General features: G+C 45.7%; 1 pseudogene; it reads left to right on the forward strand.

The window, feature by feature from the left end:
* The first annotated feature begins 5607 nt into the window (after positions 1 to 5607).
* On the forward strand, positions 5608 to 7814 carry LOC146174487 (uncharacterized; annotated as a pseudogene).
* The last annotated feature ends 7114 nt before the right edge of the window (positions 7815 to 14928 follow it).

Consider the following 14928-nt stretch of genomic DNA (forward strand, 5'->3'; position numbering starts at 1 on the left):
GGCCTCAACATTAAAACAAGAACGAAAGGAAAGGACATTGGCTGGGGTGCGGAAGTTGCACTCCTGCAAAAACAAAACATCTACTCGATGCGAACGCGCAAGATGAAGCCCCTCCCTTTGCTTGTAAGGGTGGCGAAAGCCTTGCGCGTTACAGGAAGCAAAACGAAAAAGAGCCATCATAAAAAGGACGAGGGACAAAGAGAACTATACATATCACAGAAACAAGGAAATGGAGGAGAGCATAACAGACTCACGGAAAAGTTCGTCGGGCAAAGTCTGTAAACGTGTCCGCTAATTAGCACTAGGGAGGCGCTCGGGGAGTTACAGCATGGCAAGCTGATGTAACCAACACAAATATATGTGTTACTTCAGTCGCACATGCTTGTGTTTTCTGTTCTGCGTGACAGCACCAGGCAGACGCGCCATAACAACTTCGTTTCCTCGAAATCACGCATTTCTGCAGTGGAATCATCTAAGCATAGAACGCATTACACCTCCAATTGTTCTACAAATAAAGCATTAAAATGAACAACGACGTCCGCGGGATCTGTGCACGAGCCGTTGGGTTCAAATTGGAGAAAAAAGGTTTGCGCCACGATCTCTAATAAACTAATTGTGGGAAACAATCTCTTACCTCACCACATAAATACTAAGCGCTTTGTTTTAAAATAATGAAGTGGTAGTGATACGGTTCACGAAAAGTGGTTGCTAATGAAGATAAAAACCATGTTTTAATCTCTTTCAAACTTTTCTTTCTGGAATGCATTAGCCGGTTACTGTTAGCTGTTGTGTACAAGAAGCATTTTGCTCTGTCAATCCTTTCCTTATCTTAGGGAGTTATTTAATACAAATTCCAATATTTTGTGCGGGAACGCTTTGTCACTACGCAGCAGACTGTACAGGCGTGGCATACGTTAATAAACTTCCAACGTATGTAGCAAGCAAACACTTATGCGTACGTGTAGATGTGTTGCAAACATACATAAAGAGGCAATAAAAGAAATGAGCACTGCTCGGAATATACCCTCTGCACCGTTCGCAACTATTCCCATCGTGCCGCCACCTGAATACTAAGAAATAATAATACAATGGACTAGGGTAACCTACGATCGTATTGTGAACAACTATCGTGTCGTTTTGTTACCGCCACTAAACACACGCATCGCAATGCAAGCGTGCTAAAAGTACCTTTAACCAGCCGTTTTGCGCTTCTTGCCTAATCTGATCTCGACCTTTTTCACCGATTTGCGATGAATGGTAGTGAAAAAAAAAAGATTATTGGTAGGTTTTACTCACTTTCAAAATCTTGAGAGTTCTGCGGTACGCAAATCATAGGCATGGCCTTCACGATATCAGCTTACCAACTCCCGAAATCTGCCTCTTCCATTTTAAAGACCCCGTAACGCTGGTGAGTAAAGATCTGTTCTAAAAAACACTAAACCTCAAAACCTAAGAAGCTGTAAATAACTGTGGACTTACAGCTCTCAGGTTAGGGCGACAAATAAAGAGCACTAGTCACTTGTATGGCATCTCTGATGAACCCAATCTAGAGCTTATTTGCTTGTCGTAAGTATGCTATTGAAGCGCTTTAATCGCTGACTAAGCAAGAATGGCAACCTATCTTACTACAAATGAGACAAATAAATTTCTTCAAAATTGTTCACCCTCTATACTCCATTTTGACGCGCGCAGTATTCGGAAGAATTTTCCTTAATTACAGAATTCTTTAGCATTGTATACCCGGTTGGCAATAATTGCGTTCTCAAAAACTTAGTGAAGTATCGATGATAAAGATCTCTGTTTCTCTTCCTATGCATTCCAATATTCCCATCGATAGTCGGCCAATCAAGGTGGTTCTGCAGTATATACACAATCAAGCATCACATATAAACAAAGGCAACACCTGGATAGCGTCACTGAGTGTGAATCGGATTGGTTGGAATTTACCATGCAATATCTGGCTACACTCACGATTGTTGTCAGTGTCCGGGTATTAACACTCTGACACCACAAGATGACGTGAACTAAAGATAATATATGCATTATTCACAGTTATGGTAGAAGCTACAACCAATTCGGCACAGGAGTCGAAAGCTACTGGCTAACTCGCCACTGTTTCGCACTACGACGGCCAGGGAGACTCCGCCACGTCCGCTCCAGGCGAGCAGCACTTCACATGACGATGCTCCCGACGGTCTCTTCGGACAAAAGGTGGCGCCTTCTTTTATAGGCCCCGAAAGCACCACCGGTTTCCTGAAGACGAGCGGAATCCAGGGATACCAACCAGAGGTACGAACAACGATGTTTCACCATTTTAGGTGAACTTTTTCCCGCGACCAAGCCAGATGCATCGCTAGGCCTACTGCACCGCACCGAAGAATACGGAGCTCTGCGTCGCAGCAGCGTTCGCCAGCTGGGCTGCGCCGTGGACTGCCAGCGCCGTAGTTTGCCATGAGGGTCACCGTAGAAGGCATCCCAAATTCTCGAGCATTAGCAGCCAGTGATTGGTTGACTAAAGTTAACAAGCTCCGGGAAGCGCGAACATCAGGACCTGCCGTGCCAGATTTCCCTGGAGACAAAGCGGGGCCGCACCAAACGTCCCAAATCAATAAGGGGCTACGTGCGAAGATGGCAGCTGAACTCACTTCTCGGCAGCGAGGACGCTTACTAGCCAAAACATATGTAGCATCGAACTAGCCTCGCTTATCCAGCAACACTCTCAAGCTAATTGTGCGCCCACGGGGCGGACTGATACTGTCCAAGATTACAGCCTACCAACTACGGGAAGCGATTTGCACGGCTGCTCGCTTCACCAGGAACGCTGTTCGTTACGAAGACCTAATACATAGCTACCCTGATTCAGAAAAGTTTCGCGTACTGCATCCTAGTCGTCGAAAGACCTGAACGGGTGATGCCACTCAAAGAGATCACTGTTGACAACAAGGCGTATGAGATATCCGTCTACTGCGCTCCAGATGATAGTCCGAGTCGTAGTGTGATTGGCGGTGTAGATATCCGAATGGATCAAAATACAATTCAAGCAGAGTTACAAGACAACCGTAACGATTGTGGACTTTCGGCGGCTCGGGGACACCACCACAGTACTCATCACATTCTCTCAGCGCCAAGTACCTACCTGGGTCTACTTTTGCAATAGTAGCCACAGATGCACCTTATTCAATAAGTACGAGGTGTGCTATCGCTGTGGCGAGCTCGGTCATCGAGCCGATGCTGTGCAAGCACAACTACCAAATGCAGAGGTTGTGGACTATCCAATCTTACCAACGACCACACGTGCAAACCAATCTGCCGCCTGTCCGGCACAGAACATCTCACGGGCGAAAGTCGCTGCAAGGAAATCATCAGGATTTCTTACGAAGTCAAGCGCAGGAAGTGGGAGAAATTCGAAATGCTGAGGCAGATAAACTCTAGACCCAAGAGACCGCCAAGCGGATCACGCTCCAGCGCACCAGCCGATGGGACCGGCAGCGCTCCGTGAGCCAGCAGCGGCAGCCCAAGACCGCTCGAGCTCTTTTCAACCGCTAAAGTCTCCCGCTCCACGGATGAGTTCTCAGGGGACCTCCCGGACCATTCCCGGGCCACCCGTAGTCTTCCAGCTGACAGGGGACTCTCCTCATCTTTTGCAGCAGCCACCTAGGCTACCATATTCTCTACCCGATCTACGAAAACGTGAAGAGCCGGTGAGTACGCAGGAAGAGACTTCCTCTGCTCTTGGCGCACACAAAGCGATTATAGAACTCACAGCAGTCATCCAACAACTGATACTCAGAGTAGAGGCTCTCGAAAAGCCAACCGCTACGTTCACTCCGTCTCCCCCGTATCCGCAGGGATCACGTGAATCAGTACCTATGGATGTCACTTCTCCCAACAGATCCGCACAAAAACGCAAAGCAGCGTCCGACACCGACTGACCCGCGGAGGGTCGGCAAGCGCGTTTTGCCAAAGTTGAGAAAAGCTGCAACCTCAGTCAAACTCGCATCAAGGCTTTCGAAGCGCACATCTAATGCTCACGCCACACGATCGGCACCAATTTGAGATGCTGAGCAAAGCTATAGAAGCACAGGACAAGGTCCTCGCTGCCATGGTACCCGCGGCCCCTGCGCCGACCCTGTTCAAACCCCACAACTCTCCCAGACTAATCATGGCTCGGGTAACACCACTCTCTGGCAGTGGAACTGTCGTGGGTTCGCGCGTAAGCCTCCGGTCCTCCAGCAGTTCCTCGCCGCGAGTGAACGCCCCAAATAAATAGCTCTCCAGGAATGCGACAAGAACACGAAACTTGCCGGTTACAGTACATACCTATCGGAAGGAGTAAAACCTCGAATAGCTACTCTCGCCAAACGTAATCTCATTGTCCTCCAAAACAATTTAGATCCAACTTTCCCCGAATATGTCTTCTTAGAAATATTACCTCGACCCTCGCTTAAACGATGCACTAGTCTGTCATAATTAATGCCTACAGCCCTCCCCGAGCCCATAAGAATAATTTCGGTCCGCTTTTCCTCAAAGCCCAGCATCTGGCGCAGGGGCAACCCCTCCTCATTCTAGGTGACTTTACCGCGCATCACCGCGCTTGGGGCTGCCACTATCACTCTGCTGAAGGTCGACGCTTTTGGAGTGACTGGCATACGCACCAGCTGGCCCTCATCACGGACATGTCCTACCTCACTAGACACGGTATGGGCCTACATCGTGATATAACGCCGGATCTTGCCTAATACGACCTCCGAAGTTAAAGCGACTTGGTGCCACACTCACGAAAACTTTTGGAGCGATCACTTCGTACTCAAAGTCGTGATGTACTAGCCCACCGGGCAATGCACGCGGCCGGGTAAGGTGATTGACTGGGACACCTTTCAGACGCACAGGAAAGAGCAGGACAAATCTCCCGCTATTACTCACATCAAGGGGTGGAAAACCGAAATTGCCAAGCAGGTGGCCGACGCCACACAAACCGTCGAGTTAGAGAACAGTGTCCCACGCTGCGACCGCTACTATGCCCATCTTTGGGAGCGCAAGACGTCGCTCGAAGCTTTACTTGCCACCCGGAAATGGGACCGCGATATCCGACGTAGTCTGGCGCGCGCACATACGAATATCGAGAACTATGCAATAGAACTCACTGGACAGAGCTGGCACAGCATCTGTGACCAGATGAAAGAGACTCCAAACGCTCCCACGTGGAACCTCCTTCGAAATTTACTCGACCCGGCTGGAGCCAATCTCCAAAGACGGCAACAGCTGGAGCGAATCTTCTACCTGTATCCTGGCATGTCTGACGAGCACCAGCAACCAACCTCCCTTTGTATCAGGGCGCGGACAATCTCTGTCAAGATGCTCCAATCACTTTTGCTGGTGTCCGAGCAGACCTCAATCGCCTCAAGACGACTTCGGCGCTTGGCCCTGACCGCATTTCAAATAAAATGCTTAGGAAACTAGACGACGCATTCATTCATGCTCTTACCGACTATTTTCAAGAATGTTGGGCCAGTGGTATCCTCCCTCAGGAATGAAAATGCGCCAATCTAGTCCTCATCCCCAAACCGGGCAAACCACCAATCTTGGCCAACCTCCGTCCCATCTCTCATGTCCTGCGTTAGGAAGCTGATAGAACATGTTATCCAGACCAAACACTCACGATACCTTCACGACAACCACCTTCTATGAGACACATTGTTCGCCTTCCGCCCTCATTTAGCAGCCACGGACATTACGCTTCTTCTCCATCAGGTAGTCATGAGACGTACACTAGACACGAAAGTCATCGTCGGCCACGATGTTGCCAAGGCATTCGACAACGTCCTCCATGAAGCGATTCTTCAACAACTTCAGGATCTCGGTGTTGGACATCGCACCTATGCGTACATCCATAACTTGCTCACCGACCGCGCAGTGCCACTTAAAGCCGGCATGGGAGATCCTTCCATCATCCCTCTGGGAAACCGTGACACGCCGCAAGGTGCCGTACTTTCGCCGATGCTTTTTAACATCGCACTGATAGGCCTGTCGAAGCTACTGGCCAACATCCCGCACCTGCATCACAGCATTTATGCTGACGACCTCACATTGTGGATCATGCGCGGCAGTGACGGCCGGATTGAAGAGACTTAACAGACCGCCATCGAGCAGATCGGAGATTGTGTATGTACAGTTGGCCTCCCCTGCTCGTTGACAAAGTCCGAGTATATCATCATCCCTTCCCTGGGACGACGCCCTCCAAAGATACTTCCTGACATCAACCTCCAGGTGCAAGGAAACACGATTACTCGAACAGATAACATCAGGATCTTGGGCTTGCACCTGCAGGCTAACGGCAGTAACAACATCACGCTCCAACGCATCAAGTCGGTGATACAGATCGGACGCTTTCTTTAGAGAATCTCCAACAAGCATCATGGTATGCCAGAGTCCAACCTCCTGCGCCTCGTTCAAGCTTTCGTCTGCTCCCACATCACCTACACTGGACCTTACGTCTCACTCGTACCGAAAGCGAACGGCTAGAGGGGTTACTTCGAAAAGCATACAAGACGGCCCTAGGTCTTCCCATGTCTGCAGCTACCCATAAGGGCTTGGCTCTCGGAATCTCCAATACCGTGAGCGAACTCATCGAAGCAACCCTAACTGCCCAGTATGAGCGACTGCCACTTACACACGCTGGCCGAGCGGTACTGCAGCAACTTGAGATCTCCCCGCCGAGATCGGCCCCAAGTTACGCAGAACTTATACCGGAATATCGCCTAAATCTTCGCATTCCTCCCATTGCCAAATGGATGCACCTGGAACACCCCGCCGAAAGATGAGCCGACCGGGCTCGTCAATTCGAGAAACGATTCAGCGGATGTCCAGACGTAACTTATACGGAAGCCTCGTACCATCCCTCGAGGCCAGCGATGGTGGCGGTAGCTTTCGCCCCTCATCGCAGCTGGTACACAGCCTGCAGCATTCACAATGCAGGAACAGTCACCGCAGCTAAGGAGGTTTCCATTGCGCTAGCGTTAGCGGACCCTAATACCAAAGGCGTCATCAGTAATTCTAACAGGCTATCCGCAACTACGATGCCGCCCGTATCTATTGCCAGGCGTTACACACGTAGCAGGGGGCGGCAGAAAGTTAGGTGGCTGGATGAGATTAGGAAGTTCGCAGGGGTCAAGTGGATGCAACTAGCACAGAACCGGGCTAAGTGGAGAAAAATGGGAGAGGCCTTCGCCCTGCAGTGGGTATAGTCAGGCTGATGATGCTGATGACACATTATACGTTCTGCAGCACCCTCTTCCACATCTCGCATACTTCTTTGGGCTACAGCTCACGAGTCGCTCAGCGGAAACGCCCAGGGGCACATTCTCGCTCGATATCTCAGCTGCCAAGTCGAGAGTATGTTCAGCCACCCTGCTTCCGCTGACACTAATATCTCACGCACTTGTCTACTCATCACTTACACGGACATACTCCAGCACTACCGACTCTAAAGATGTACATATCCTCCCACACAGCGCGATCTAATAAGACACGAGGCCGTCCAATGGCGCAAACTACAAACTGGCAGCTTCCCACACCCCATCTTACACAGGCGGATCTTTCCGGAACAGATAGCCCCCATGTGTAAACACTGCTCAACTCCTGCCACTCTCATACACATGGCGTGGTGTTTTACAAACTATAACACAAACAACTCAAACACCCCAGACACGTGGGAGTCTCTCCTGCGTACATCCGAGCCAGAAGACCAATGCTGGCTTATCCAGCGCGCAGTGGAGGCCGCAGCATACCAAGGGATCCCCGCCGACCTCCTCTAAGCCAGCGCAACCGGTCCTTTGACTGGTCCTCTGTGTTTGGGCCAAATAAGAGAGTTCACCACCACCACCGTTGGCGTTTGAACTGTCCTATCCGGAGGCCTTCCTATCCTATCCGGAGGCAATATGGGAGAGGCCTTCGCCCTGTAGTGGGTGTAGTCAGGCTGATGATGATGATGATTATGATGATGATGATGATGATGATCCGGAGGCAGGAATTGGCGGCAGACTATGAGGTCCAAGCAGGTCCGATAGCGGGCGTGCTTGGAATCGCGCCACAGCACGGGGGGCAAGAGGAGGGCCCGGCCTAGCTGCCGGATTGTCTGGAGCGCTTGGACGTCTCGCCAGCAGGCGTGGAAGTCTCACCCGATAGTGAGACTTCTACTCTGTGCGCCGAAGCTAGTGAGATTTCTCTGTGCACCTAAGCTTTTAGGCTCAGCACTTTTGCTTGTAAAAGCATCAGGCGCTCGCTGGCGCCCACTCGGCTCGTCGCCCTACTCTGCAGGTGCCGCGGGAACCGCGACTAGAACTCCGATCAAAACAATACTGACCGAAAAAAGTATTATTGACTACATCTATTGCTTCCTGTCTTCATCTCTACCATACTTCTGTGATGATCTTGAAGTCCTCATGACGGCTTTTCCAGCCTAAGGTGAAAACATCGTAGTCACAAGCGATATCAACGTTTATCATCTTAACAGCTTTTCATCTGATATCCTTCCTTACAGCATGTATTTTCGATGTTTTGGTTTTGAAACCTGATTACGCTGCACGCTCGTTGTGTCATTGGAGGTGGAGGTTCAATAATTGATCATGTACTCTCTTTGCCAGCAATTAAACCAGATACTGGCATTCTGATCTAACATAACTGATCATTTTCCGGCCTTTATGCGCATCGATTTCAATCCTGATCCAAGCATCATGTTGTATTCCAATGGTGTGATTGACAAAGAAATGTCCATCATTGCCGTTACTAACGCACGCTGGTCAAGGTGAACTCAGCGAACGACCAAAAATAAGATTTTTTTGGTTTTTGACATTTTGAGATGCCTAATTCTTGTTCACTCTCAGAAACATAAATGTAAGAAAGTTATTGCCACACCATAACCCATGGCTAACGGAAAAAACTCCAAAAGGCCATGCGCATACGCGACATTATTTACAAAATGACAGAAAAAAACGGGTCAATATCAGGCTATGCGCTCCCTACAAACAGTTCTGCAGTCGCCTATCCATGTAATTAAGGCTTTCTAAATGTGTTACTAGGAGCAGTGAATTCTGGAATGTGGTAGCAACACTAAAAATTTGGGAACAATAACTTTCTGAGACAAATGTACGCAACACCTCCCAATAACAGCGGCAAAACATGAAAATGGTGTTTATTGTAAGCCTAAAGTAGTTGCTGATGCTTTATGTTTTACTTTTCAGTTCATATTTAAGTGAAAGCACCGAAATGAGAGTTTAGGACAAATCATCCATCTTATACAATTTGGTACTACTGTCACTACACCTGAAAAAGGTGCGTCCATAATTTCCTTTATAAAATAACTATCGCAGATTTCGATGACGTTCACCCTGGCTATATAATTTGAATCGGCCGGCCCATATCTCCTGTCCTTTTTAATATTATCAATATGTTTAATGCCGGAATCTTTTATCGCCGACCGGAATAATTCCAGTATCTTAAAATTGACAGATCCTAATTAAACACTATTATACCGCTTTTTGTACAGATGTTTGCAAAAAATTGACATTTCAATTTGAGAAAACGCTTGACTAATTCCATCCTCGTTTCCAATATGAATTTCACCCTGGGCTACTTACCTTATCTAGCAATTTATCTGTAACATGTAAATTTAAAAATTGCATATATGCAGGAAATCGCGCTGGTGCAGTATTTTTTGCCCTTACCGAAGCATTCGATTTTATTTGCCACTCTGTTTTTTTTCATGAACACGGAAGTAGTAGGAAGAACAGGCGCTAAGTTGCAACAGTTCAAAATAAAAGACCGCAGCAAACTAGTAAGTATTTCAGATGGCTATTCCGATGAAAAAACATCTAACATAGCCGTACCCTGGACTCAGTATTACGCCCACTTTTTATATTCTGTATAACTGACCGGTCTAAGCGGCTTACTTCTTCAAAATGCCTGTTGTATGACGATATTACGACAATCTGCACTTCTAATAAATTCATATTGACTTTAGTTAGTAATCTTAGCCAGGAACGTGCTCATATGTTAAACAGGGCGAACTCGATATGATTTAAAATAATTCTTTAAGAGCCTCCTTCGTGCTTTAAACCCTCAGCAGACAACTATTCAATCACTCGGTTGTTTCAAATTGGTAGCATATAATTATAGGAAGCGATCACTACGCGTTTTTTGAGTGTAAAACTGGAATAAAATTAAAATGTCTTACATTCTCCACCTGTAAACTGAACTAGCATATGGCATACGCGTTGTAATCAGAGTACAAACTATTTTTCGCAAGCTGCACTGATGCATTTGAATTTGCTTTCATCCACTAATGTAGCCTGCAGAAACACGTACAGCATTTCATTCATTTCTTTACAAACGGTTCATAAGTGCACTCCAAGAATAATTGCATACTGCTTCGACGAGTCCAGTGCTAAGGAATCAATACATAGCCATTTTATCCTGGCAGTCGATGAACTGCAGAAATATAACCTATGCTTCAATAAGTTACTAAACGACGAGCTTCTAGTAGCACTTATCCAAAAATTTTCAATAATAAGAGGTAAAGCAAGATTTGCAATAAACAAACATTTATTTCCTCCTGTAGTACGAACCTATAGCAGAAAAAATATCTTCATTTCTCTGCTAGCATTGTCTGGCCATCATCAAGTTACTTAAAAAACACACATTTGGTCCCGAAATCAAACGTTTCATTTACCGAATAAAATTAACGTGTACCTGACAACGACTGTGATCAGTTATGCGTACTCTTTCTGTTTTTAGATGTTCGAACCTCTTTTGTCATGCCCTTTTATATAGATCTCTTATTACTGTTCGATATCGGTTCGGTTTTTTAGGGAGCTTACATCCAAAGCGACTCAGGCTATGAGACACGCCATAGTGAAGGGCTCCAGAAATTTCAACCACATGGGATTTTTAATGTGCATTTACCTCGCACAGAATACGGGCGTCGTGTTTTCGCCTCCAATAGAAAGCGGCCACAGTGGCCGGGATTCAATCCCGCATCCTTGGGCGCAGTTGTCGAGCGCCCTAACCGCTGCGCCACTTCGTCTGGTGCTCGATTTCGTGCTCGACATATCTGTTCAGTTCAATTTGTGTTGCAAAATGATGTTATATTTATTATCAGTACATTGTCTATCTATATTCTACATTTTATTTATCTTAATGTGACTCATTTTTACTTTGTACATTGATCTTGACCTGTCATTTATAGGAAGTCCCGATACAGTCACTGACTCCAGGACATCCTTCTTTATGTGTGTACTGTAATACATCGTAACTGGGATCTAATAAAATTCAAATTGAAAAAGAAGTGCTGCAACACTTTGGGCTCAAATGACAAAATATTCAACTCGTAATATTTCGGTAATAGCGGAAACAATAATTAGGGATATGACGCGATAGCGTTTCAAAAACATGGGAAATGTTTTCATTTTATGCTTTCAAGTTCTCATTTTTAATTTACATATTGCTCTTTTTATTTTAATACACTGACAGCAACCGAAAACCTTGGTATTTTATTATGAGCACTTGTATGCCTTTGAACCCCTTTTCCCGGTGTTTAGGTTTCATACATATAAACTTATAATTTATCAGTCAATTACACACACCATATTTCTTTAACAAGATTATGCATTGGTCTCCATATGAGTACTTTTAGCACATTTCAAATGCATTTTATATTTTTCATGTTTTCTTATCTTTAATGCACTAACAAATTTATAACGGTATTGCTAGCATTGAAGAGTACCCGAGATAGACCTCTCAAAAGCGTCCGCCATGGCATTTCGTGTCAACAAGTGCATCTCGCGCCGTGCGCTCGTTGCATGGCTGCTGCCGGAGCTCATCGTCCTCTTTACACATCCATTGATTATCATGATGTCCTCAACTTTACATTGGCAGACACAGTAATCAATCAGAATTGAATCAATCGAAACCCAAATTACTATTATACGTTTTTTTTTCTGGACGGTGAAGGATGCAAAATGTGCGGTGAGTTCATATCAGATATTGCAGTAGCGCAATTTGATGTGCGCGCGCGGACCAGCTGACTACAACTAACATGGCGATATGCAACTTCCGGAGAAACGGCGCATGCGCAATCGGTAGATGGCGTCGCTCAATGCACCTTATGTAAGCACACCATGGTGCGGAAGATTTATGAAATTTTAGACTGAACTAAAGCTTCCTTCGACAGCATTTGTAAATTTGTGCCAGTATTGGACCATTATAAAACATCATTATTAAAATATATAGCTAAAAGTTAAAGTCGTCCTATGCACCCCAATTTCTTTTTATTTCTAATTTCTTCTCATAGAACAGTTACTTCTGCGATCAAAAAACAATGAGCAGAGGTTTTGTTGACAGTATTTATCAAAATTTCAGATATTAAAATAGCCCCCCCCCAAAAAAAAAAAAAAAAAAAAAACACGAGACACATGTAAGAAGAACAGAGGATGTATTCATTGGTGCACTGAATCTTTACAAAATACAACAAAATGATAACGTATGCAATAAAAGGATGAAAGGTTGGGTTATTAACCATTTATGGTTATTTACCGGAGAGAGTGACGATTGATAAGAAAGTACAAAGGGGATATCAAACTCTCGTTGTATATCCCCCGCTTATGATAATCGTACGTACGCTTTCCATCATGTGGGACAGCCCTCATATCTACACGCTAGAACTTTTGCCGGGCTGTTCAGGAAACGTCATGTGCTCACGATTGACTTATACATCTGCCTTTTATTAGTGGAGTCGGATCAGACTGCGATAAATCTTCTACGAGCCTACGCCATACTGACGCCGTTTATTTCATATTTCTTCAAACACAGGAACGCTGTGCTGGCCAAAAATCAGGCCACATTCAAAAGCTGCATTGCTGGGTCTCATCTGTTATATTTCCGCGTTATAAGCGATTCAGCCAACCTTCTACATGCCCCACCGTGTCACCGAGAAGCTTTCTAGGAAGCCCTGACGCAACCAGGAAGAAATCGAAGACCACGATTCGCGGACAAGATTTTCAACTTTACTGGTCGCACTCCAATAGCTGCTATTCTTCTTAGCTTGCCATGACTGTTAGGTCGAGTAGTAGCCCTGCCAAGCTTCTATTCCGCCAAAAAATTTTACAGTCAAGCACGACTACCAAGGGACCGCCAATACAATTTAAGGTGGGGGTTTATTATGAAAGTGGAGAAGACAACAGGGAATATACTAGAACACTTAGGCTCTTTCCTAGTGGGAATGACGACAACGCTAATAGCACTCCTCTGCGGCCATCTTGGAGATAATAGTATGGGTATATTGACCATTTTGTGACGTGTTCTGCGACTCACCTAACACCTTTTCCCCCTATTAGTATCTCTTATCTTACAAATGCTCATGAATGAGTACGCAGTAGTAAGTTGCACATTCATTAAATATTCTCGCGATAGGATATTCGAAATTGCGCTTTAACTAAGCTATTAATGTACAGCTGCGGGGCCACGAATCCCGTTGTCGGTAGCGAGGCAAGGATGACTTTCTATGTCTCTCTCATCCCAAGACCAATTTACCTTTTAAAACAGTTCACTTAGCTTGTGTGCTGACATGTCCTAACTAGTTCGCAGTAATTATGTGCCTTGTCATCATACTTCACATACCATCTCTTCATACCTCAGTTCCGGCACTATACAAGTGTAGCGTTAAACCTTTTTGGCCATTCCAAACTTTCAAGACTCCCCACCAGCGCCATCCTGTATCTCGCTCGAAAGGAGCATTAAAGATACGGCAATAAATAGGGGACCAGCCAGTATCTGGTCTGTCTCATCCAGAGTTACCCCGCTTTGATCATATTCCCCCAGAGCCTTCGTACCTTGAGACAATTAAGAAAATTTATAAAATAAATTCTCTTGCACTTCGTCTGCAGCGCCACCCACACTTGTACTACAACCGGGTAACAAACATTTGCTATCAAAGCTGCCAGCTGGCACCACATGTTAAGGTGCTGGCGTATTTATGACACGTTTAAAATTCGCAATATAACAGTATTAATATTGCCATTGATAATGCAAACCACGAGGACAAACTGCTTGTGCATGGCGCGCTCTCTGGGCGCTGGGTAGTGGTGGGCTGTGTGTTTTTCTCAGCACATAGTTCTGAATCATATAAACCATTTTTGAATTCTTGAATAACAATGTACGATAACATTAGAAAATATTTCTCGTTAGACACGTCGCAGCATATACCTTATTCAAATAAAGGAACAGTGATATTTAACATCTACGCTAAAGGTCTGTTAAAACAGTCAGTTACCTTTGTATATAAAAGCCGCTGCCGAGGAAATAAAATATTGGACAATGTTGATTTCTACTGGACCCTGCACATATCTTCACTGCATCCTCTTCTATTCGACTCATCTAAGCTTGCGTGTCTTTCTGGCATTCACTACATAGCTGTTGCTTGTTTCAGGAATCACTCATATAAAATCTCAATAGATCAATTGGTGATTACGGTTTCGTCTTCTGCTGTGAACGATAATGTCGGAGGAGGCCTATCAGCTGCACAGTGGCCTTCCCAGGTGGGTTGTAGCATTTCATTTGAAAGTGTGTAATTATAATTAGAAAATAATTATGGCTGGTAATACACACTGTAAGCTTTGTTACTATATGTGTAACATATTTTCCAACTAATATGTGATTGCGCTGCAAGGAAAAACCGTATCTTTCTCCGGCCCGCCATGGTAGTGCAGTGGATAGGGGGCTCGACAACTGTATGCCAAAGAATGCGGATCGGTTCCCAGCCGCGGCGGCCGCTCTTAAATCCAAGTGAAAAGAAAGGCACACGTGTGTTGTGCGATGGCAATGCACAGTAAATGACCCCAAGTGGTCGAAAGTTCAAGAGTCCTTCACTGCGGCGTC

Source organism: Amblyomma maculatum, chromosome 11, assembly GCF_055883805.1.
Source record: "Amblyomma maculatum isolate TAMU_Amacu chromosome 11, ASM5588380v1, whole genome shotgun sequence".
Taxonomy (NCBI): domain Eukaryota; kingdom Metazoa; phylum Arthropoda; class Arachnida; order Ixodida; family Ixodidae; genus Amblyomma; species Amblyomma maculatum.